Below are 23,764 nucleotides of genomic sequence, written 5' to 3' on the forward strand. Positions count from 1 at the left end.
TATATTAGTCAGGAATGAGGCAGAATAACTTAATTAGAGGTACTCTAACTGGTTCACTGTACAGAGGTCTTGACCTACAAGGGTGCTTGTAAGAATACTAGAAGGCTGAAGTGCCATGGTTGTAAAACCCCGGAAGGCTTCTGACTATTTCCAAAAGCATCAAAAATGTGGCAAAAAAAAAAGGGTAGCGTTTTGAATATGTAAATGCACAGCGGGGAGCAGGACAGTGTGATTGAGTTGACTGAGTGTTGTGTTTGAGCATTGGAATGACGTTTGAATTCCAGCTCTGCTGACAGAGGGTTCTCCAGCAGCTCGTGTCTGGGGAGCTGGGCTAGCTGAGCAGTGTAAGGTGGAGCAGAAGACTCTTAGGCTCAGCCTTGCTGGTGAAATGTGGAAGAAGGGCTTCCATCAGCTTGTGGATTAGGGGAATGGTTGTGCTGGGGACTTGGGAAAGGTGGTGCAAGAAAACTCCCCTGTGCAGGCGAAGGACATGATAGGAATAGCTGAGTCTGTCTTTTTTATCTCTTAAATTAAATCAGTGAGGAATTGCAGCAATTTGTTCATGTGCCTAAGTAGCGCTACGAAGGTCTGTTCACAGTCATCCTGAATCATCTTGGTGTAGAGAAGAAACTCAGTAAACAGCAACAGCCACATCAGACCCTAAGCAGCACCAGCCAAAAAATATTGCTGTGGCAGTTCCAAGTGCCATCAAGCATATGGCTAGTGAGGGCACTTTGTCATTTCTGCCTAGCAGGACTGAAATACTGTGCCGTCAGCTTCCATCTGCATCTCTGTCAGTGGAGGAAGGCTTCCATCATACAACCTCTGTAGGTACCAAAGGAGAAAAGGTACCCGTTTTCGCTAAAAATTGGTTGAAAACTTGGGCTGTGATTCTGATCAAAGCATCAAGCTACAATTAGTAACAGCAGGTTTATAATGCACCTGCAGCCAGAAAGTGTTGTGACCGTGGAGAGGTAAACTCGGCTCTGAAGGATGACATACAGGCTAATGCTGATCATAATTGTACATAAAATCAGGTACGAACACACACAAACACCTGGATATGTGGAGGCACAAACACACACAGTCATTATTACCCCTCGATTCGTTTCCATAGCTGCATATGTGCCTAATAACCTTTGTCAGGCATATTCCTGGGGGTACATCATAGCAGTGCAGGTGTGCGTGGAGAGGAGAGGGAGCAAAGCTGAAAAGCAAATGTATTGGTACCTCTGGAGATCTCTTTTGCCACAGTGTTCTAGGGCTTGCAAGGCTTGCTGGGACCCTCTAGCCATCTTCAGGAGGCTGCAGTCGGAGAGAGAGAGAAAAGAAGAGGGGACCCCAAAATTTCTAAGCGTATTTTTCCATTCACTTGATCCATAGCCAAGGCCTTCCACCTGCAGAAATCCTCAACCATCACATTTCTACTGCTCTGGCCGATAACGAAGATAATTGTTTCATCCACTTTGTCAAGCTGAAATGAAAAGAGGGCAAAGCAAAATGATGCCATCATAAATCATCAGGCTGAGACAGCAAAAAAAGGACAAGATAGTGACTTCATTAAGGGTTATGTATTGTGTCATTAAGTTGGCAGGGGTCACCTTTCATGTCACACAGCAGCCCCATGATGCATTGCTAGCTCCTCTTTCCAATAAAATTAAACGTAGATGTAAAACTGATTAGGCCGTGTTTGCTTCAGCCCAAGGCAAGGGAACTGCGCAGGGAATAATTGATACAAGATCGCGACTGATTTGTAATGGCAGCGATTTCTCTTCCTGGTCATTTCTTTGCTGACCTTGCCCATTAAAATAAGCCCAGCTGCCTTGAAAAGAGAGACGCTCGTTCCACCCTTTCCCTCCCCCTGCCCGAGTCGCTTGCCTGGAATTCATTTCCTCACTTGCTTTCCTTGGGATTTCTCATTCAGCATTACCGCAGGCTGACGTCCGCGTGCAGCCCCTGGCTTGGTGTAAGAGTAGGCATAGCCCTTCGGTTCTTCCTGCTGTCGCTGGTGACACCGTCCTCGTGTTTCAGTGACAACCCCCCTTCCTGGTTTTGCCCTCCTGACTGGCGGCGGATCGCTACCTGCCTCTAAGCCTCCGCTCCCTGTTCCGTGTCCTGCTGCAGCGTGGGCAATGCTCTCCTCCGTTATGGAAACCTCCCCGTGCACAGGTCTTGCAGGGGTTTGGTGGTGGTTTGTAGAAGGATTTTGTTAGGGCTACCAAAATATCTTCCAAGACGGGATGGTGTTAGCTTCTGAGGCTTGAAAGGTGAGACCAGGTATCTTCTGACAGCGCAAACTGCCGTTCCGCAGCGCCCCGAAGTCCCTTTTGCTGCTCCCAGGCGTGCTGTACAGCCTGAAACGGGGGGTCAGGGGTGAGGTGGCAGGGAAGGTGAAGGCTGATGTCAATCCCTGTTAGAGGTGATTGCAAAGCACAGGGCCGCTTAACCTCTGAGATCAGGGCACCTGAGACCCCCCTGTGCTGTGTCGCAGTGGTATGCCTGTGTGCCCCCTCCGCGCCCTACATGCAGTGCCTCAGAGGTGGCGTCATTCTGGAGAGACGCGGAGACCAACGCTTGCTCCATCGTGCAGTTGTTTGGTCCTTGGATGCCCTTTATTTCTCCTTTCCTTCTCCTGCAGCATCTATCTAATAACACGGGGCCCACAGCGGTGCTCTGCCTTTCAGAGGAGGCCTCCCTGGTGCACCATATATTACTGTGCCCGAGTAACCTCAGCAGATTTACACTCCTGCTGTTTACAGCACTTTCCCAGGTAAGGTTAGAGAATATGAGATCAGGCCAGGGCTGAAAGTGGAGGCAGTCACCGGGTTTTTAACTTCTGCTTGCACTTCCTTCAGGGAGTTTGAAAGAGGAAAAAATATGATGCTCACCCAAAGCACAGCACCAGATCCAGAAAAGTATTCTATGTGGGTGGCTTAAAGACGGATTAGTTATCCACTTAGAGCTAAATACGTGTTTACATGATCAGATCGAGTGGAACTCTTACTTGCAACAACCATGCCTCGCTCTTGATACCTTTTGGCCAAGGCTTTCTTAAGCGGCTCCTGGATTTGGGACACTCTGCTTAAGAGAGGCCCTGGGTTTCTGAGCACAGTCACTGAACTTTCCTGGAAAACTGAGTGGCTGCTGAGGTGCCTCAAGGTAGATGATGAAGAGAGTGGATTCCTCCCTCCAGTCCCAAAGAACTGGAAATCCCAGTCCTGCTCTGGGATAATTCTTAGCCTGCGAGGCCACATCCTCAGCTGCGAGATGCTGCAGTTGCTCTTCATATCGCTCCATAGAGCGATGCCGGTGGTTCCAGCTGAGGACCTGACCCACAGCACAGATAATCATGTGAGCTTTCAAAGAGCTGAGCCTCTACAAACATTTCTGAGATGAGCCCAGGCAGGGTTTCAGAGCTCTCCCTGTGCCTGTTCCCTTCACACTCGCATAGGTCAGGGAACCTCACAGCTATCAGGCAATTGGATTGATTGAACCAAGCACTCGCAATAATGGCTCTGGAAGAAGGCAGAGTAAATAACGAACATTGGATCCCCTTTGCAATGAAAAACTATTAGAGAGACAGAACCAGTAAAACAAACACAATCTCATGTGTCAATCCAAGACATATGGACTAAAAATACATATAGGGAGGGAGCGAGCATGCACGAGAGAGAGAATGCAAAAGCCTTATAAATGGTGAAGTGAAAAACACTCATTTCCCATGCAATAACTAATATGATGTGGAACAAAGGAGCTGAGACCTTCTCGCCATAAACAACCGATGAAAATACAAACATTTTCTGGGGCGCAGATGGCTGATGCTTTGATTTTATTTTTCGTTTCTATACATTTGACAGCTAAATTCAGTCATTTGTGAACAGCGTGGCCATAAAAATGAGTAATAATGATTGGAGGTATCTTACTTTTGTTTTAATGGGCTCTAGAGTGATTCTGAGGAGCTGCTCCAACCCTTGGGGGGAGAGGGGCTAAGATGCTCTGGCCAGTTCCTCAGTTGCTGTTCTCAAGCCTCACAGCAGCGGAATTACACCAGCTTACACCAGCTGTGGATTGGACCCGTAGGTTTTCTGCGGTACTGGCTCCAAACTCTAAATTAATGCTGTCCTCAGCTGCACTGTTTCAAATTTGATTGCAAAACCCTGTTGCTGACAAAGACAGCTATCAGGTTAACATTACCCAGGACAGGCGGAGGGGTGGGCTTTCAGAGATTTTATCGGCTTTTCAACATTTTTCCCTCGTTAATTATTTTGGCGATGTCAAATTTGAGCAGGGGATTTTTCTCAGCAGCCAGAAAGAGTTAGGCACTCCTTGCCAACCTTAATTATTTGTATAAAACTCTTAGTAGGAGACATACTGCCGGTAACTAGAAGGGGCTCCAGCCATCTCTGCAACGGAGCTTCAGTCCATTTTCATCCTATAAAACCTGGGTGAATCCAACAAATTCCCTGTGCTTCACTTTACCTTCCTGCAGAAGCTACTTACTTTATGTCCATGAGCCGTTTGGAGGTCCTCAAATTAAGGAAACACAAGGTGGTATTGTTTGTTTTCAGAGCTTTTAAACGCTGAACAAAAAGTATGAGTGTGGATGTGTGTACCTTGTTATTGTTAAGGCTGCTAATTCTGGATGGAGAGGAGCTGAGTGGCAACAGCAACGTGGAATCTAAATATAGAGGACATAGAAATACAAACTCGGTTCTCAGCAGTGTAAATTTTAATGAGATTATGTGTAATCCTTCTATTGACACTTCTGCCAGGGTAGCACAAAAGAATAAGGTTTGTCTGTCCCCCTCCCATACAGCTGAGAGTTTTGGCCTCACATTTAGCAACACCCCCAAAATCACCTGCCCAAAGATTGCGCTGCCTGGGGAAGAGTGGGTCCAAGGGATGACTTTGCCTGGTATTGAAAGATTAGTTGGCTTGGAACTTGTTTAGGGACACATCCTAAAACACACAGGCCAGTGCTGCACATCAGCTATTCAGTGGCACGATATCAGATGTTATTTATAACGAAAGCTGGCTCTGGTAGGGGGATTTACCAGGCTGGAAAACTGGGTGAAGCACCATGACCAGGAGCTTCAGCTGCTTTGCTGAAGGTGAAAATTAACTGCTTTGCAAAAAAGGCAGGGAAGAACCCCAAACATACAGTGTCCAAAGTCCTATTGGGAGGGCTTGAACTGTTCTCAGGCTCGGGCCAGTCTCTGCCAGGATGATTGCTATCCTAATGCTGCAAATCGCTACGCACTTTGATTAAGGTCTTTGCTTTGTTCAACAGGAAAGTCCTGTGCTGAGCCCCAGGACAAGATCTGTGCCCCCTGAGAGTTCAAAACCACCAAGCACCAAACCCTGTGGTTTCCCACATTCCTGCACTCCTTTCCACTGGCCTCCCTGGGCCATGCCAGGGCTTTGTGTAGTCCTTGCAGAAATCTCTCTCCACCACTGAATAAGTGCTCCTTCGACTGAGCCAGGCACACCGATGCACAGAATTATGTTCCATCTGCACCTCTGACCTTCTAGCATTTAGAAAAGACATCTTCATAGATGAGTACAAGCCCAGAGGGAGGCCAGGAATGGTGAGAAAGAGCAAAGTACATTTCTGCCACATTCTCACTAGTGTTCTCTTTGCGGGCTCTCCTGCTGGTTGTACTCTTTTACTGCCATTTGTAACAGAGCCAGAAGACAAGGAGGAGAAAAAATGGGGGGCTTATTAAGTAGATCAAATGTTAAGGTAACATTATGTGCCACTCTGCGCTCTGCAAGCTGGTGAGGACAAGGTATTATTCAAGCAGTAGCCAGAGATGGTTTTGATGAGTTCAGTTACTGCTTTTTTTCCATGGACCTGTAGGATCCAGGTCTCTGTGGTTCAGGAGAGGTTGTTGAAGCAGGGCTTTTCTACCATCTGTCCCTGAGCAGGTGAAGGAGATGACAAACACTCCACTTCCTAGTCCTGGTAAGACTGGCCCAGCCCAGAAAAGCTGGCAGCTCCTCTTCTCTGCCTCTTCGGGATGTGAGAATCTTCAGGTGCTGTGACATGATGTGATGTGACAGCTCTGCCAGCAGCATATTCTTCTCATTTTCTGCCCAGTCATAACCTAACTGCGGTTTGAAAAACATCTCCTGCAGCCCAGGCCCTCCAGCTGGGCTGCCCTACGTTGCTTCCCCCGTCGCACTGCACCCCCTCCTCTGACTGGCCCTTACAGGACGTTCCGAGGGCTCTGCTGAAGATGCCCTTTCTGCAAGCGGTTTGGCCACTTGCTGCAAACTGCTGACAACAGTCGGCTGGGAGCCGACCAGAGCTGGCGAGTCCCTGCCTGGTGAGCTCAGCACAGCCAGGTTGCTTTCCCACCCCCGTGTGCGTCGTCTTTTCTCACGCCCGTTGCACCTCGTTGGTTTTGTGCGCTGTGTTCTGCTGGGGCTGGGTTGCTGCGTTGCCCTCGCTGTTTGTGAGACGGGGCCCGGGCTTAGCCGGTCTCCGCTGGCCGGGTTCCCAGCTAGCACCGCAAAGAGCAAACTGGCGAGCCTGTGCAGTGAGCTGCCTGGGCTTGGCAGTGCAACGCGCGTGCACGGGAGCGTTTTGCCAGCGCTTCTTAGAAATTGCAGGGTATTTAATTTTAAAGGTGCCAGGGAGCGCTAGGCACCAGTTTAGCAAAAGCAGGAGGAGAAGATTCAATGATCCCTGCTCAGGAAGTAGATATCCCCCCAGACAGGTCCACTGGATGCCACAACTCCTCCGTTTACTTCTCCCTAGTTCATGCCACAGAGTCAGGATGGTGAGCTCTGATCCCGGAGTGATTTTTCTTAATGTCTTTATATAGATGAGTTAACTCAAAACCTTTCCAACATAAGCATGTTTTTCTGTTCCTTCATCCTGACCTTGGCATTTTCTTTCTCCACTCCAAGTTCTCTGCTGTCCTCTGGCCAGCTTTGCCTCTCATTTGTCAATGTTATTATTGAATTTTCAAATGCCAGTAGTGCACATAAATCAATGGCTGGCTTCTCCCCAGTGGCATATCCCTGCCACGTGTGGTCATTCATTTTTTTTAATAAGTCCTCCTCTCCTTTCACCCATTTATAAAAATGCATCTTGTTCGCCTGCTGCCGTCCATCATTCGGTGAGTCCAGCTATTTGTTGCCCCTGAGTGCTTATTCATCAACGTTTTCAAAAGCAAAATCACTCTTCGCCTCCTGCTCTTATTGTGCCATCAATCTCAACTGGGGATCAATAAACCTCGCTTTTGCAATTTTTCCCCCCATCGTCCAGCGCTAGCTTTCCCAAAGTCTAGCCTTTGTATTTACATTTTTAACTGATCATCAGAAGTAGGACGACGACAGTGTCGATGAGCAGGATGCTTTCATTTGCTCCCACTGTGGCAGTAACGGTCCCAGCATCACTCATCTCACTTGGGGACCCTGAGAATTTTTGCCCATCCCTTTCTCTTGTTGGCCCCAGGAGTTGTAAATGGGGAGAAGATGACCCCTGGTCACACGGTGCTTGCAGACATCAGCCTTGGGACTAGAACTGGGTGAATGTTTTTCTTCTAACTGTCATTTGAATGAAAAATAGCTTTTCACTGAGAACTGAAATTTCCATTGAAAAGTCTTTTGTTGTTGTTTTTCAATATCAACAAACAAAACTAAAAAACTTTTTTAAAAGTTTCCCCTTTCAAATATACGCTTAAAAGGCTGACATTTATTTTTGAAACTTTCCAAGAAAACAGACTATTTTATTTTTTGACCAGAAATGTTTTCCAAAGCTGAATATTTTCACAACTTTTGAAAAAGCTGAATGTTTCAGTTATCAGTTTTATCTTTTTGTTGAAATTCTAAAACAAAAAAAAAACCTCTCTGAAGCTGAAAAGGCTTCCAGCAAAACTGATCAGCTTCTAAAATTTTCCAAGCTATCCTGTGCAAATAGTGGGACTTTCTGACTTGCTGTAATCATTACAGCCCGTATCGAGCACACCAGGGTGTTGGCTTCAGGCTCAGGCAGCACAGAGTGGTTGAGGTGGGAAGGGAGCTCTGGAGGGCACCTCGCCCACCCCCCTGCTCGAGCAGGGCCACCTAGAGCTGGTGGCATGGAGCCTGTCCAGGGGCTTTTGAGTATCACCGGGAAGGGAGAGTCCCCCACCTCCGCCGGCAGCCTGTGCCAGCGCTCGGCCGTGCCCACACGCAAAACAGTGTTTCAGGATGGTGCCTCCCCGAAGTGGTTTGTTTGGTGCCCGTTGCTCTTGTCTGGGAACTGGGCACCACTGGGAAGAGCCTGGCTGCTGACCCCTGGGTCACTTCCCACACAAAGCTGCTTTCCAGCCAGGCGCCTCCCCCCCCCCATATCCCAGTGCATGGGGTTATTCCTCCTGAGGGGCAGGACTCTGCATTCCCAGCCCATCTCTTTCTGGGGCAGGGTAGCCTGGCCTCATTAACCCTTCTCTAATGAGATGGGGGAAGCACCTGCCCCAAATTTTTCCAACAGCAGAACCTGAGTAAAGAAGAGAGGGAGCAGATGGAAGCATGTGCCAAGGCAATAAATTCAGGCCACAATCACTAACATTTTGTGGTTTGACACTTAATTGATTAACTAATTTGAGGCAACAAGATTTAGTGTAGCTGTAGATTAGTGTCGAAGGGATAATTACGGCTAAGCTCCCATTTCCAAACAGTGTGTCAGCTGCAGTTTTGAGCTGGCAGGACCAGCGTTAAGGCTTTCGCCTTGCAGCCGATAGCAAAGGTTCCTGGAAGAGGTCCTCTATGGCTCAGCACCCGGGGATTGCAACGGAAAAGGTCAGGCACTGACTTATCAGCATAGACAAAATCCCTTCCTATAATGTATGTGTTTATTCTCAAATTAAATATATTAATGTATTATTTGTTCTTAAAATGTCATTCAATAGATAGTAGGCTTAGGTTTCCTGGCAGACCTTTGAAGCTTAAAGAGTAATGTAATAATAGTACATTAATCCATAAGCTACACAGTCTTCTCCCAGCAGACCCCAAACTCCAGAACTGGCTGTAAAGCACTGAATTTGCTGCATCTGTTTCTAGGAATTTCTGTCGTAACAATCGTGGACTTGTTGGAGTCTGCTCTGCCAGTTCCAGCGTGAAATGCTGCTTTTCTCCCACCCATCTGTTCAGCATTAACATTTGGGCACCTGTAAATGGGGGTTCTGGGGGCAAAGGCAGGTGTCCATTCCTCGAGCAGCGCACATCTCTGTTCTGCTAACACAGGGGTGGGCTGGAGGCACCAAATCCTGTTCTCCGTCTCCCTGCTGAGAGCAGGTCTTTGGAGCCAAAGTTTGGTTTGGGCCAAGCCCCAGTTTAAGCTAGAGGAAATGCTACATTTGGACTTTTCCCCAGGCTGAATTCTTGGCACAAGCAGATCATCTCTTGGAGGGAAAAAAAAAAAGCCTTGAAAGAATGTCTCCATCTTTTTCTCCAAATCATCCATCCATCTATCTGTTTGTCTGTCTAGAGATGATAGCTTGATAGCTATCTAAATGCCAAACCTGATGTTTTGGAGAGCTTGGAATCTATCTCTGAACTGCACTGATTTTAATTCTGCAAGTCTTAATACTTGATTGACAAATACAGCTAAACAATCCATCACAGTTGCCTTATCTAAAAAACGTAACCTTTTTTCTGTTTATGGAACATGCACATGTGGAGCATGTTTTTTTCTTTTACTGTCTATTTATTCCAGTTTATTCAGTGCACTTTTTTATTTTGTACTGGGTTTGCTGGCTCTTCCCACCTTCACGTGACACACCTTTCACCTCCGGTTCCTGGAAAATACGCGTTGCTTACAACGAGCTGTGACGGTGTGTGAAAGCAGGCTTGAGAAAAGAGATCTTGGAAATACCCCAGCTGAAGGAAGGGTTGCACTTTCTGCCTGCATCTCCCTGAACATCTCTCTCCCTAACCACGCTGAAGTCTCCCTTCCTGCAAAGCCTGCCTTCGGCTGTGGCACAATTCACGGAGAAACCGCGTGCTCTCTCCAGTGTCCTCAGGAAGGTTGTAGCCTTTTATAAAACCGAGTCTGGGTTCGGTCTGTGACTGGAGCTTCTAGGTGTTGCCAAAGTTGACGGTAATAATTACTATGCTCGTCTTCTACCCTTTTAAGATAATTGTGAATCTTCTTGTTTCAGGCGGCCTTGGTGGGCTGCCAGCACTGCAAGAATATCCAACAAAAATTGATGTTGAGATATGCCCACCCCTGTGGATGTTATCGCTAACAGTGTTGGCAGCTATTAAATTGTAGGTATTGCTATAATGATAGTAATGTTTGTTAATTGCTAAGGCAAATTAACATCTTTTGCAATTTCACATTTGGGGAGAAGCTTAACAGACTGGTGATGCTGAAAGAGTCAATGGCACAGCAGGGAGCTGAGCCGGGAAGGATCCATGCAGTTTCCCTCTACTGCAACCCTATTTTCATCCAACCCCACCCAAAACAAACTCCTCTGCTCTTCAGAGGAGAGATTCAGCTCTGCTTGCAAATGGCAAATACGAAAATAAATAACTGCATACATGAGTGAGTTTGGCAGGAGGGAAGTTCCTCCCCCCTCAGCTTCCCAGAACATCCTTTCCTGCCCTCCCCATCCTGCTGGCGAGACGGAGCAGAGCCAGGGCGCTGTGGGGCAGGGAAGTGCCTCCCAGGCCGTTTGCCCCCACGAGGGAAGAAGGCAACGTGTCACCGTTCCCCTTGGAGAGCAGGGGAGGATTTCCTGGTGTAACCCTGGATCACAGAGCCATAAAGGTCACTGAGAGAACATGCTGGGATCCTTCTCTTCAGCTCTTGTAATGGTATTAGCAATGACTGTTTCTTACTCAATCATACTCCCAAAGGATTTTCAATAAACTTTTTATGTGCCATAACTGTTACATTAAATAAAGCTGAAAGTATTGAGTAAACTGACTGTAAATCACTTTAGATGCCTTGGAATTACATTAAGTGTGAGAATTATGGATCTTTTGCTGCTCACAGAAACAGAGACACGACAGAGCCAGAAATTTTTATGCTGCCAACCCTTCTGAAGGTTTTTTTAATTATTTTTTTACACCATACAACAGTCTTCTCCTCCTATAAATGGTTTGTTCAGGGACATGTTCAGACCGAGTACCATCACTGTGGTGCAGGAACCTGTGGTGCTGGTGGATATTTTCCCTTCCCATCAAGCTGGGTTGGTTTTCTCAGTCTGGAAATCGTGATTAAATGCTGGGGTAGGGTTACTGTTAGCAGAGCTGAACAGCCTGAGAGTTTTATTGCATCAAGAGTGATTTTCTGTTGGTAGCCTGACAGCCAATACTTCATCAATACAAATATATATTTTGATATAAATAAACGCTGAGGAAACATCTTCTGTCTCTCCTCCTTAGGCGCCCCAGAGTTAGCCTAAATGTATTTTACATTTAATGCTCTATAGAGAGATGCACAATTTAATAAAAAGAGCCACCAAGTGCCCTGCACTACAGAATAAATGAACTTCTTTTCCCATGTTTCCCCCCTCACACAATGTCCCACTTATGTTTTGCCGTCAGCGACTGGGACCAAGACAAGCTTTGGAACATGCACTGATGCCCTGGAGCGACGGCAGAGCAGGAGAGTGAGGAGCCAGGTCTCAGCAGCTTCTCTGGGGCTGGCCTAGGTCTCTCGTGCTGGGAACATCCTGCTGTCGAGGGACAGTGGCTGCAGTCTACGAGGGTGAGAAGACCGGCCCTGGCATCCCTCCCTCCAGGTCAAGGAGACAAGGTTGGCCACCAGTGGGCATGTGACAAGGACACATAGGAGAGGTGCACCTCAGGGTGCCCAGGCTGCACCAGCTGTGCCGAGTGAGAGGTGATGCATCTGCCCAGCGCGGCGCTTGGCACCAAGTGAGCGTGGTGACGGCACATGCAGCTCGACCGGTGATAACCAAAGACAGGGGAAAGCAGACTGGGCAGCGAACTTGGTGGAGGCTGGACCCGAGAACGTGAAACCTCTCTAATGATCCTGCATTTATGGATAGGAACCACAGGAAAGCTCTGGAATTCTGCAGATCTTCCATGGTTTAAACTTTCCTACATTTGTCCCCATCGCTAAGGCTGATATCAAGGACGTAAACATGAGCCCAGGGGCTCAGCAAGATGTGCTTTTCCTAGCTGGGGACCCATGGCACGCAGCACAGGGGCTGAATCGGAGATAGCGTAGCTCCCCAGGAAGGTGTGTGCTGGGACTCTCTTCTTGTAACCTCCTCTTCACATCCAGAAGTATGGCAGGGGGTGAGACATTCCTGTCTCGAGTTCTGAGCCATCAGGCGAGGCTCATACGTCCTCGCCCACCCACCCCCAGCCCCTGAAGCCAGAGGAGGGCTCAGCCCCACCGTAACGGTGGAGCCCCAGCTTATCCCAAACAGGGTGAAGTGAACATCCCCTGTCACCTCAGGGAGGTGGGAAGCAGAGGGCAGCAGCACGAGGAGATGGTGGGTTTCTGTGCTATCTCTGTTGCTGCCTTATGTTAGGATTCCGCCTCTGTGGCCGCAGCGTGGCGGGTGGCAGCCAGGCTGGCACGGCCCCTGCGGAGCGTGCTGGGCTGTGTGTGCGAGGGAGGGATGTGTGCCTGGCTGGAAGGGCTGCGCCGCGCTCCTCGCCGACGCATGGCAAATCAGCTCCTCGCCTGCACGCCAACATCCTGATGAGGAAATAGTTAGAAAAAGGCTCCCAGTGGGAAAACCTTCTGTTTTGCTGATCTTGTAAATCAGCTGAATTCAGCATGTCACAAGCACGTCTTACAATACACAAGACAATGCCCAGATTTTTGTAGTGCAAAAGCATATTAACCTTTGTGTACTCTTGCCGGGTTTCGACAAAAGATGTCTGTTAAGAACTGCAGGGCTCATTGTAATTGCTTGCCATGTGGGTAAATGATCCGGAGCTGTGTGAAGATAAGAAGAAATTGCTAAAGGCAAATCACCTGGGTTTTATTATGCTTGCCCTAAAAATAATTAGCATGGCCTATGAAATCATACTGTGAGGGGGTTTGTTTTAGCAGGAAACTGTAACCTATATATTGTAGCTTTCTTTCTGGAGAGCTGATCTTTGTAGTTTTGTTGATGTATTTTTTTTTCTTTATTATTTTCTTTTTTAACTACAGTGAAAGACAAATGAACAAGTTCATACTGCTCTGAATAGCAACAAGGTGACTGCTTGCCAGCGTGTAAAATCTGGTATTGTCCCTCCTGGAGTCAGAACTTGACCTTAAGAAAATTCCTGCCCGTTTCTCCGAGGGAACATGTCCTTGTGCTGCTGCAGAAGCCTGTTTGCCACAGGTAATGCTTTTTACTTGGGATTATGGGTTGTGTATTTGCCACCTGGCATAAAAATTCACCACCTCTTCTGAGATGAAACAGCTTTGCATGGAAGCGAAATGGGTGCGTTTTTTCCATTTGCTGCATCTATCTGGGACCACAAAAATATCAAGGTCAGAACAGAAAGCAGGAAATAAAACAGCAACTGCATATAAAATTACAGGCTTGCTGTTTTAAGTGCTAGCTACCCACAATCTGGTGTGAATTGCAGGTGATCAGTACCTCTGAAAAGCATTTGTGCACATACAGCATTGGCAACCCCCAGCATTAAAAGCCCCGAGTCGGCTTTCTTAAAATCATGTGTTTTGACTTAAATAATGAGATACTACAGAAATAGTAATATGGGGCTGAGTTTGCTTAAAGCCTTTAGGGATTTTTTTCAAGCTTTGTTCTGCCAGTTTCTTCTCTGTGACAGTCCTTAGCTTATTTTTACCTGAGTGCGCTGAAGGTGCCTGTGGCCCAGGTGTCTGGCCACAGATAAGAGGCTGCAGAGACCCTTAGTGTGCCTGGTGCTCCCCGGGCTCTCCCTGCCAACTAAAGTAGGGAGACAGGGTCTGTCCCAGGCTGCTGTGGCTTCCTTATGTCATCTCCTGGAAAGAAAACCTCTCCCACCACAAGCAGCACGTACCTGAGGAGCAACTGCTCTAACTCCAGCATCCCAGCTGAGTGGTGAGCATCTCTGAGAGTACCACGCATCCAGCCCAGAGGACCCTCAAACTACACAAAGCCAGTATAAAGCCCTCTGTTTAAGTCCTTTCCAGAGCGATAAATGGGGCTTCTGGTGGCAAGTGGCTTGAGGATTAGCACCATTCTCATCTGTATCTCATCAATACTGATTCCTCATTTTCTTGGTCTCGATGCAATTGTATTTCTCCAGCACAGTTTCATTTCCTAGTGTTTGCTGTAATCCTTGCATAATCTTGGGAAGATGCTTTTTCATGGCTCAGTTGATAATTTATGTAGTTTTGCTATGTGTCTTTTTCTATGGAGAAGAGGAAGGGAAGAAGGGCTACTGCCTTAGAAAAGCAGATTCACAAATGTTTTGGTACATCCCTCCTTGCAGGCTGAATGTTTACGTATAGACCTTTTGTGCGCTTAAGCAGCTTTCCCAGCCAAGAAGTAACAATGCTCAGAGCATCTCCCAGGTCCTGGGAACTGCAGCATTTTATTTCTTTGTGATGACAGTGCATAGGTATTCGTACTGGTCTTCTCTTTTGGTAATGCATTTGAAGGCTGGATAGTCCAGATACTGTTCCTCACGTGATTCCTTGTAGCATTTAAGGTGAAGGAAGTAAAAAACTGCATTGACCCGTTCCTTCAGTGGCTCTCCACAAAAGCACTTAGTGGTTTCTACACTGGGTGGTTAATACCGCTTTGCAATGTGACAACCATTTTTTGCTTTGTTTTATTTACTTTTGTTGAGTTGTGGCAATAAGTCCCCAGCTAGCTGTCAAGCAGCGTGAACCCCTTGCTGGGGATGAAGTTCATCCCCATAAGCAAAAGCAAACACAAGGTTTAGGGATCTCCTTACTGGTTCTGGAGGTCTTGAGTGGCGGTTTTGTGGTGCTGAAGCCTTCTGTTAATTTTACCCAGTTTAAGTGAGTTAACCCCTGTGTCAGAGGACTTCAGTACCCTGTTGTTGAAGCTCGGGTACCTCGATGGCAGCTGAAAGCGTCAGCGCTTGCTGCTCCGCTTCTGGGGAGGAGCGGGCTGGTTCCTGGACTTGCACCAGTGGGGCCGAATTGGTGGATCTGTGACACGGTGGGGATATTCCTCGGCATCACATTGACTTTTGGGACAACAGAGTCTTGCTTGCACGCACCTTCAAATACCCTGTGTGTACTTGGCAATATTAATGGCAGAGAAGTGGCCCTGGACCATAGGGGTTCCCTGCCGGTCCCTGGGCGCGTTCAGTGCAAGTTCTGGTGGAGGGGGTGTGCTTGTCTCTTGCCAGCACTCAATGCCAAGGGGTGTAACTGCAGTGATTTCGTCGCTTGCTGGGAGCTTTTTCACTCTCACACTTATTACCGTTGAATTTGGGTGAGTTATGTGCAGTTCCAGGTCTGGGTCTTTGCGGGCAGCAGCATCAGGCTTCCTGAGCTCTGTGGTACCTGCCTGGTGGCTCCTGGCCACTGGAAAGTGTTGGATGGTGGCCTGCAGGCTTGGGAAGGCTGGCCTCCCCTCCCGAGGCACGGGCACCTGGTCAGAGGGGCAGCCCCTTGCTGGGACCACAGGGCTCCGCGTGCCTTGGCTCTGGGTGCGCTTTGCTGCACAGGTCGGTCCATAACCCCCAGTGCTGGCCACAGCCCGGCCAGCTGCGCGGGCGGTGCAGGTGTGGGGTGGCTCTGGGGCTCTTGGGTGCTAAATTCTAAATGTCTGGCCATTTGCACGCCTTTTGGTCCTGTTTTAGGTGTCAGTTCTGACCCACCCATATTGGTTACTCCTCCCGAAATAACCCCACGGGTGGATCAGTGCTGGATGCGTGGGGTTCGTCTGTTGGGCTCTGCTTCCTACTGGCAGGGCTGTAAGTCCTGAGGATGGGTTAAGGAAAGTGAATCTGTCATTTCGTTCTCCAAAACAAAGTCAGATCATACCGATTTGGGTGTTCTTCACTGTATATTTAATTGTAGTTAAACTGAAGCTACTACTATCAGCCTGCAGCAACCAGTGAACACACTTGCTTTTGAAATGGCTCGTCCCCCACCGGCCCCCATTGGGATGTCTCCCCCGTAGCGGACGTTGGAATCTCTACCTGGGTTTTAAAAAACCCATTTCATAGGAAAGGCATCCACTGCAGATAGCTTCTTCCTAGGAATCCTTCTGTTTGCTTTGTCCAGCCGCTTTCTGAGCTTCCTTTTAAAGGTTGTGGAGAGTCATAAAAACCCTTTCCACCGTTATTACACATTTAAAACAATAGATCCCTTTCTGCATTCACTTGGGCTGGGTTTATTAGACTAAGAGTTGAATTCCAGTAGCAATTAGTCATTACAATAGTATTCACTAGAAAAACAGAAATATGCTACTCTGTAATTTGGTTTGCATTTAAAATAAAATACAAAAAGCCTACTGAACACACAGAAAAAGGCAGGCAGCAGCCCACGAGGCAGGAACGTAGGCTGTTGGTTTACATTTGCCTAATCCTTGGATAACCTGAAATAATGCCTCTGCCTGGCTCTAGGGCAGGACCTGCTCTCAGTAAATTCTGTGGGGTAGCAGAGACTGCAGTAAACAACTGATCTGATGGTTTGACCTTAACCCCTCACTTCTTAGTTCTACAAAATCAGGCCAGAATCTCCTGAGGATCCAAACTTTCCTGAAGGTCACTGGGCATTACCATCTTCCTTGCGTCACCTTTCAGTGAGAGCACCCAGCGTCCTGGGGCCAGTCTAACCACAGCGCTGCTCCCTGTGAGTTTCAAAGACCCATTAGGGACCAACAAACTGAAATAAAAATTGGACTGAAACTAGACCCAAACTCCCCAGCTCAGGTTCATTGCTACAGTAATAGGAAAAGGAAAAACAGAAGCCTCTTCTGCTGAGCTGTTGACCATCGATTTTTAGGCTTTTAGCAGTGGAAGCTCAGTATCGTTACTCTGTTTGTGGGGTGAAGTAAGGAACTTGCAGAACCGAACATCCCCTCCTCCCTCCAGTGCCAGCCCATGTGCCGTTTGTGGTTCTGCGCAGCTGGATTGCTGGTGAGGTGCCACCACATCGTGAGAAAATACTTGGTGCTGCTAACTGGAGTCAGATTTACTCTAAAGCTGAGAAGTTTTGGAGATTTAACTTTCAACACGGAGACAGAAAGATTGATTAGGAACTGGTAGGCTTTCTCTGACTTAAGTTCCCCTTGTGCCATTCAATACCTCTCTGAGCTCCAAAGTTTCAGAAACAGTGCTAGCCTAGAAACTAGCAGGGGAATCCCTTTCCCTACTGATTCTGTAATTTTCTGCAGTAAAACGTTGTAAGAAAGGCATTGAATTATATAAACCACAACAGTGCTTGGTCCTTATAGCCCTTGGTGACTTGGAGGCACTAAAGACAATGTGATGTAGCAGTGTAGTAGTTACCACACTCTGAATTTGTATTATTAAATACCAGAATAAATAGTCATTTCAAACCCACATCATTTGTCAGCTCTTGAGTTACGGCTGCTTTGGTAACTTAGACACTCTCTCGTTTGCCAAGTTCCCATGCTCTTTGTTTTGAATATGTGTAATTTTATGTGTTTGGACATAAGTAACTTCTGCTGTTTCTCCCAGGTTTCTCCTGTGCTAGAACCTGCCAGACCCCTTCTGGGGAGGAACAAAGGCAGAATCACTACCAAACAGGCTGAAAAGGAAGGGGATGGGGGTGGGGGCAGGACTGTGTTCTTGAGAAACACATTGTTCGCTTTTGTTTTTTGTTTTTTTTTTTTTTTTTAAGGAATTAGAAAGTCGTGCAGAAATTGAATCAACTTTGCTATTAATTTTGGTCATGGATCTTGAAAATGTCTCTTTCCCATGAAATCCCAGTGGCTTTCTGGAGTTTAGCACCCACAGGCCATGTTCACAAAGCAGCTGTGGACATAAGAGGTGACTGGATGCTAGAGGGCTGTACAAAAACTCCAAAACACATTATGCATCTGATTTCCATTTAAAACCAGTTCATGCTGGGTGCCTCCATCACCTAGATGATTGGGTTTTTTTAAAATCCCTCTGTAAGTCTATAAACTTCTTCAAGTATTGAATGCCAATGTCTATCTAGACCAGTTCTGCATGCGGGAGTTTGGCAACATCACTTAAACAAGTTCATTGTATAAATGCATGAAAAAAAAAAAAAAAAAAAGAAAAGAAAAAAGTCCCAGAAAGCTTTAGCATTCTGCCAGTGCTCAAGGTGGGTCTGCAGGAGCCTGCTAGGTACTGAGCTAGCCCAGATCAGCATAGCTCAGGGGTCTGTCCCTGGGGCTCTGCTGGTTTATACCAAGGGAGACCTGACCTGATGTCTCCTGTGCTTAGAGCAGGGGCTGGAAGGGCTGGGTGAGAACTGGTTTCCCTGATGCCTTTTGAGACTGGTGTGGTTTGTCTCACAAGTGGAATGAGTTTGGCATGTCTTAACTACCATTCATCAGCTTCTAAACACATGACAGAAAGGTCATGGGCATGTGGAGATAACAAGGGACCCTGTGAATTAGGAGCAAGAAATAACAGCATTTAGGGCTGGCTGGAGACTTAAACATTTCAAAGTCAGACTTGGGGGAAAAGTAGAAGTGATATTTCCTTTTGACCTTTTAGAAACACTCTGAAAGACTCCAGACTGCACAGAGGCTGGGAGTTAAGGGCCTTGGGGGCTCCTTGTGCTGACAGACCCTGGTCTAGGGCTGTCCTCTTGCTGAGAGGCTGTGGAGCCAGGCAGCCCGGGCTCCTGGGGCAGCCGCGTGGGGCTGGATGGAGAGCTGGCAGCTCCGCTCCATCCCTGGCCACGGCTGTGGCAGCACTTCCCGAAACCAGCCCGGCCCAGGGAGCACCGCAGCGTGCCAGGCTGGCATTTTCCTACAGAGGAGTGTTGCCTGGGAAAATTTCAAGTTAGTTTCATTGCAGAGCTGCACAGGGAAGATGGTGACGCCGATGGACGGCCGAGTAGCAGGGCAAGGTGGGGATGCCAGGACAAAACTCTGAGGTCACCTGATCTAGATGAGTTTTGTCTTGAGAGAGCTGAGGAAATGCTTCCCTTGCTGAGAACCTATTTGCATCGTGTCCCAGGCAGTCTGAGCACAGCAGTCGTCGCTATCCCCTTGAATTTCCTTTTCTGCTCCCTGGGGTTCCCCCCAGGAATTGGGGAGCTGACATACGGGGGGGGGGGGGGGGGGGGGCTGCCCTTGCAGGACCCAGGAACAAGGCAGGGAGGTTACAGGCAGGCACAACAGGGACTCGGGGGGCGGGGGGGGGCGGTGTATGTGTCTGTGACAAACAGGCCAGAAGAGTCTTGCAGGAGGCTGAGGCAGCATCTGGGCTGTGAGCGGCCCCGTCCCCCCCAGAGGTGCGTGTCAGCTGCAGCGCGGTGCCTGCGTGGCTGGTGGCTGCTTTGCTCTGCAGCAGAGGTCACTGTACAGCCAGGCAAGCAGCGCGCAGGGCCAGGGGCTGCTCGGGGACAGCCTGACCTTCCCTGGGCAGCGCTGAGCGGTCCCGCTCCCCCTCGCCACACACAGGCTGCCCGGGGGCACGTCCCCGGCAGGACACGGTGGGATGAAGGGAGCCAGCTGGCGAGGCGACATCCATCCCCCCCTCGGGGAAATGTGAGCAAAGGGGTTAGCGCTGCCAGGGGGAGCGGGGCGTCTGACAGGCGCTGCCAGCTGGGTCGGTGAGCAGCAACGCCGCGGTGACGGGACAGGCTCAGGCGTTGCAGGAAGGGCTTCTCAGAGCGGCACTTCAGAAAAAGGTGGGGTGGAGACTGGGGGCTGGCAAGCCACCCTGAGAGGCACGGCAAGTCTTCCCCTCTCTCCTCACCTCTCTTTCTTCTGTTGTAAGCTGGCCTGTAATGGCGTTTGTGTCTGGAGGATCACAGAATACTTCACTTTTCTTAAAATGTAATTGTAAGCTCCGCTTGGTACCAGTAAGCCCACCTGCCACCATCCAAGTAACAAGCCAGACCAGCCAGCAGAGAGCTTTCCATCACGACTCCATCCACTTGGAGCCCCGCCGGGACAGCAGAGGTGTGACTGGGCGAGTTACTTGGCTGCCTCACTTCAATGCAGCCAGTCCTGATTTTAAGGAACACTTCCAAAAGCTGAGTGCTAAATAATAGGGCCAGCTGGAGTTAGGTTTACAGAATAACCCACTCCTGAAAATGAGCTCAGCCTGTGGGGTATGAGAGATCGAGCTCTTCTGGCTGTCTGGCAGGAGATGTTGAAAGTCCTGGATCCTCTGGAAATCCAACGCTGTCGCTCTGGAGCAGCTCACACATGAGGGACCACAGCAGGCAAAGGCCATCGGATAACCACAGGAAGGGCAGTAGAAACCTTTGCTGCTTCTGTGTGAAAAGTGGTCTAAAAGAACTAGTTCTCTGGGTAAAGAAGTGGGAAAAAAATCGTCATGTTGACTTTCCTGCTGATTAGGGGTTTTTTGGATGTTTTACAAGCTTCATCTGGACCTTTTGCCCTGACTGGGACTCTTTTTGTGCCGAGTCCTTGGTGTCTGTTAGTACACAGGCTCACACTACTGCCCTTCTGCCAGTTTATTCATACCCTGTCTTCTCATCTGTTACTTTTCTTAAAACTTAATAATCTTTGAGGCCTGTAGCTGTGCTAACCCCCTGCATTTCCATTACTGAAGTTAATCTGAACTTCCCAAAAGTTGCAAAAGCTCCCATAGGTTTACCCCTCCCTGCCCCAAGCACGGCCATGTAAAACCTGTCCTTTTATAGGGAATAAGGGCGAGGGGAAAGCTTTTTGGCTCCCAAGAGAGGTGCATATGAAGGGCTCTGATCTGGAAAGCCTGTACCAACTGGCCACTGAAGGAGGATGGATGCTGTGTGTACCGATTTCATCTGGCACAGCACTGGTTACAGAGGTGGGAGATACGCAGCGCACATCTTATCCCAAGCTGGATGCTGAAGCTCAGCAGCCTTCCACGAGCAGATGTGGAGGGCTCGGTGTAACCTGGCTCTAGGCTCTGCTTGGGGTGAGCAGCATCCTTTAGGCATCCAAAGCTTCCATTATTTGATATTGTTTATTCACCTATTTATTGGGAAAACACAGAAGACAGATGGATAATGGAAAGGTTAAACAGCAAATTGCCACGCTTCTGCCTGCTCAGAGAACGTGGAGCACAGCCTTCCTAACCTGTAATGTAAGCCCTAATGGGCAAGGAAAATTATTTTGCCTTCTACTAAAGGGCAATTCTCTGTCCGCTCTCATTTTGAAGCATGCAGAGGAAAGAGCAAAAGGAGAGAAATATATATTTATATATGTATTAAAAAAAAAGGCAGGGGGGGCGAAGAAAGGAAGAAAGAAACACTTACGCTTTAATGGAAGCTCATTTTTGTAAAGTAGCCTAGTGGCCCCTGTGGGCCCGGAGAATTAAACGCTGTCACTCATAGCTTGAAAGCGGAGCCATCCAGTTTGCAGACACCTGTCATAATTAAACTAATGGCTCTGAAAATGTGCCTTGATATTAAATCTATCTTCCGCCGAGGAGCAGGGCTGATTAAAACCGCTGTTTGACAGTTAATGATGAACCTCTCGCTTGCTGAGCTCCCTAACTGGAACAGACCAGTTCATCCCTCCCTCCCCTTGTCGAGCCCTTTCCCGGATCCCTCTCCCGCCTCCCACCCTGAACGGCATGCCCTCTCCCCAGGTCCTCTCCTACAGGCGGTGGGAGGTGGAGAGTCCTGAGGCTCTCAGTGAGTTCCTGGGATGGTCCGTGTTTGCCACAGTCTTGGGCTGCGACTCCAGCGACATCCGCACAGGTACTGAACTGGCCAGGTGCTGCCTTGCCATAGTGCTTGGTGCTGTAGAGCTACCCGTGATGGGGAAAAATGCTGGATCAGTTTTTCTGCCCCCCTCCCCGGTTTGGAGCTGTGCATCTGGGAGAGCTCTTTTTTCCGGTGCTGGTACTAGGTAGTTGGCATTACAATATGAATCTTTCTGGCTTCAGCGTTTATCAACCGCTCCTGTTTATTCCCCTGAAGATGTCAAAACCAACTTCTTCTGACATCACAGCTTGTTGCCAGGGCAATGGGTTTGCTGTTGCAAAACCAGGATTATGATTAAACAGAGAAAGAAGAGTCCTTAAGGAACAAAATCAGTGTTTACTTGGAAATGTCTCCAGTAAGTCCTTGGTACTTCTAAATACGTATCTCTAAATAAGCCTGCTCCAGCCGCGCCTCTGGAACTCAACAAGCCAGTTGTCTCCATTTTTCTTTTCCACTTGCTGCTGACCTCATCAAGGACAAACACCAGACAAGCCGTGAGGATTGAAGTCCCACTTGCCCCACAGGTGGTCGGTTTTGACGCTCAAACTGCAGCAGTGATCTGAGTGTGGGATGCCCAGATAGGCACAGTAATCCTCAAGTGAATGCAGAGCTAATCAGACACAGCCCCCGTAATTAGTGTGACACAAACTCTGCAAAGTTCAGATAAGCATCGGCAGTTCCAAGTAGCATTTATTATTATTTGCTGGGTCTCTTAGTCTCTAGGTACTCTAATTCCCCAGCTCTGCAATGGAGATAATAAAGCTTCCTTGTCTGCTTTGTTTTAATTGATGATGAGCTCCGTGGGGCATGGGCTGCCTCCCTCTAAGGGCGTGCACAGTGCCCAGCGCTGAGACCTGTATTTGGGCACCAGTGTATTGCCACGATGCAAATAACTAATCGTGTTCGTGAGTGAGGATGCTGCTGGAATGGTGAGGGGGTCATTTGATAAATACATATAGAGAAAAAGACCCACTTGTTGGAGCTGCCTGATGACAGGAGACTGCTCCCAACCCCGCCTTGCACTGACACCCAGCCAGGCTCCTATCTGAGTATCATTAGCTTTCTTACCCAGCTCTAATGCCATCCGCTGCCACAACAGTAATTACCAGGAGATTAGGCAGCATTAAGCACTCTTTAATTTGACACATTGCAATGATCTCCATTCAGCCTTTCTGCTCGAATAACTCTCCATAAATATTTTGTGAGGCTACCAAAATAAACAGAGGCTTGGCTGTTTGCACAGCTGAGATCTGTGCAGCTTTTTGAGAACCCAGGTAGCAAAGCTGAGGGTGGCACCAGGGGTGTGGATGGGAGCTGAGTGGTCAGTTGGGTGTGCAAGAGCATCACGGAGTAGGGAAATATCTGTTTATAGCAAGAGTAAAAATAATAATGATAACATATGCCTCACACCAATGGCAATTTAATAGGAAACATTTTTTAAACAGCAACCCAATAAAGAGAGATGGGTATTTATGTAAGAAGTGGCTGCATTAGAAGAAATAATAATTACACTGGAGTTGTGTTCTCTTTCTTTTTTTTTTTTTTTTTTTTTTTTTGGTGCGCTGTTAGCCTAGACATTATTCATTAAGTAATGCAATGGAAAACCACTGTTAATACAGCAATAAATCCCATGGGGCCCCATTGCTTCTGAGACAGGATCATTTGGTAATTACAGTGCATTAGAAGTTCAATATTCTTTCATTTTTTCCCCCTCGGCTCCTCGCCTGGATGAGTGGTGGGCTATGAAGGCATGTGCCGGGAGGATTTACTGTAAACACGCCGTGTGCTGGTCCGCGTGGTGTTCCTGCACCTGGGGCTGGCACAGAGATGGGCAAGAGCAGAGTGGCCAGGGGGGTCCCTGTGCCTCCTGGGGGGCCAGCGTCTCTGCTGACTGGAGGAGCAGCTGGGGGCAGGGATATTTTTAGGGTGGGCTCCATGGCTGTCTGGGGGAGATGGTGTGAATCT

General features: G+C 48.2%; 1 protein-coding gene across 1 annotated transcript in view; it reads left to right on the forward strand.

Moving 5' to 3' along the window:
* The window catches only part of KCNU1 (potassium calcium-activated channel subfamily U member 1), a 251,810-nt gene that overhangs the window by 146,747 nt on the left and 81,299 nt on the right, over positions 1-23,764 (forward strand). The window contains exon 28 of the mRNA XM_080370366.1: positions 13,139-13,313. The gene's annotated coding sequence lies outside the window, so the exon portion shown is untranslated. The remainder of the gene's footprint in view (positions 1-13,138; positions 13,314-23,764) is intronic.

Source organism: Falco punctatus (assembly GCF_963210335.1).
Source record: "Falco punctatus genome assembly, chromosome: 20".
Lineage (NCBI taxonomy): Eukaryota > Metazoa > Chordata > Aves > Falconiformes > Falconidae > Falco > Falco punctatus.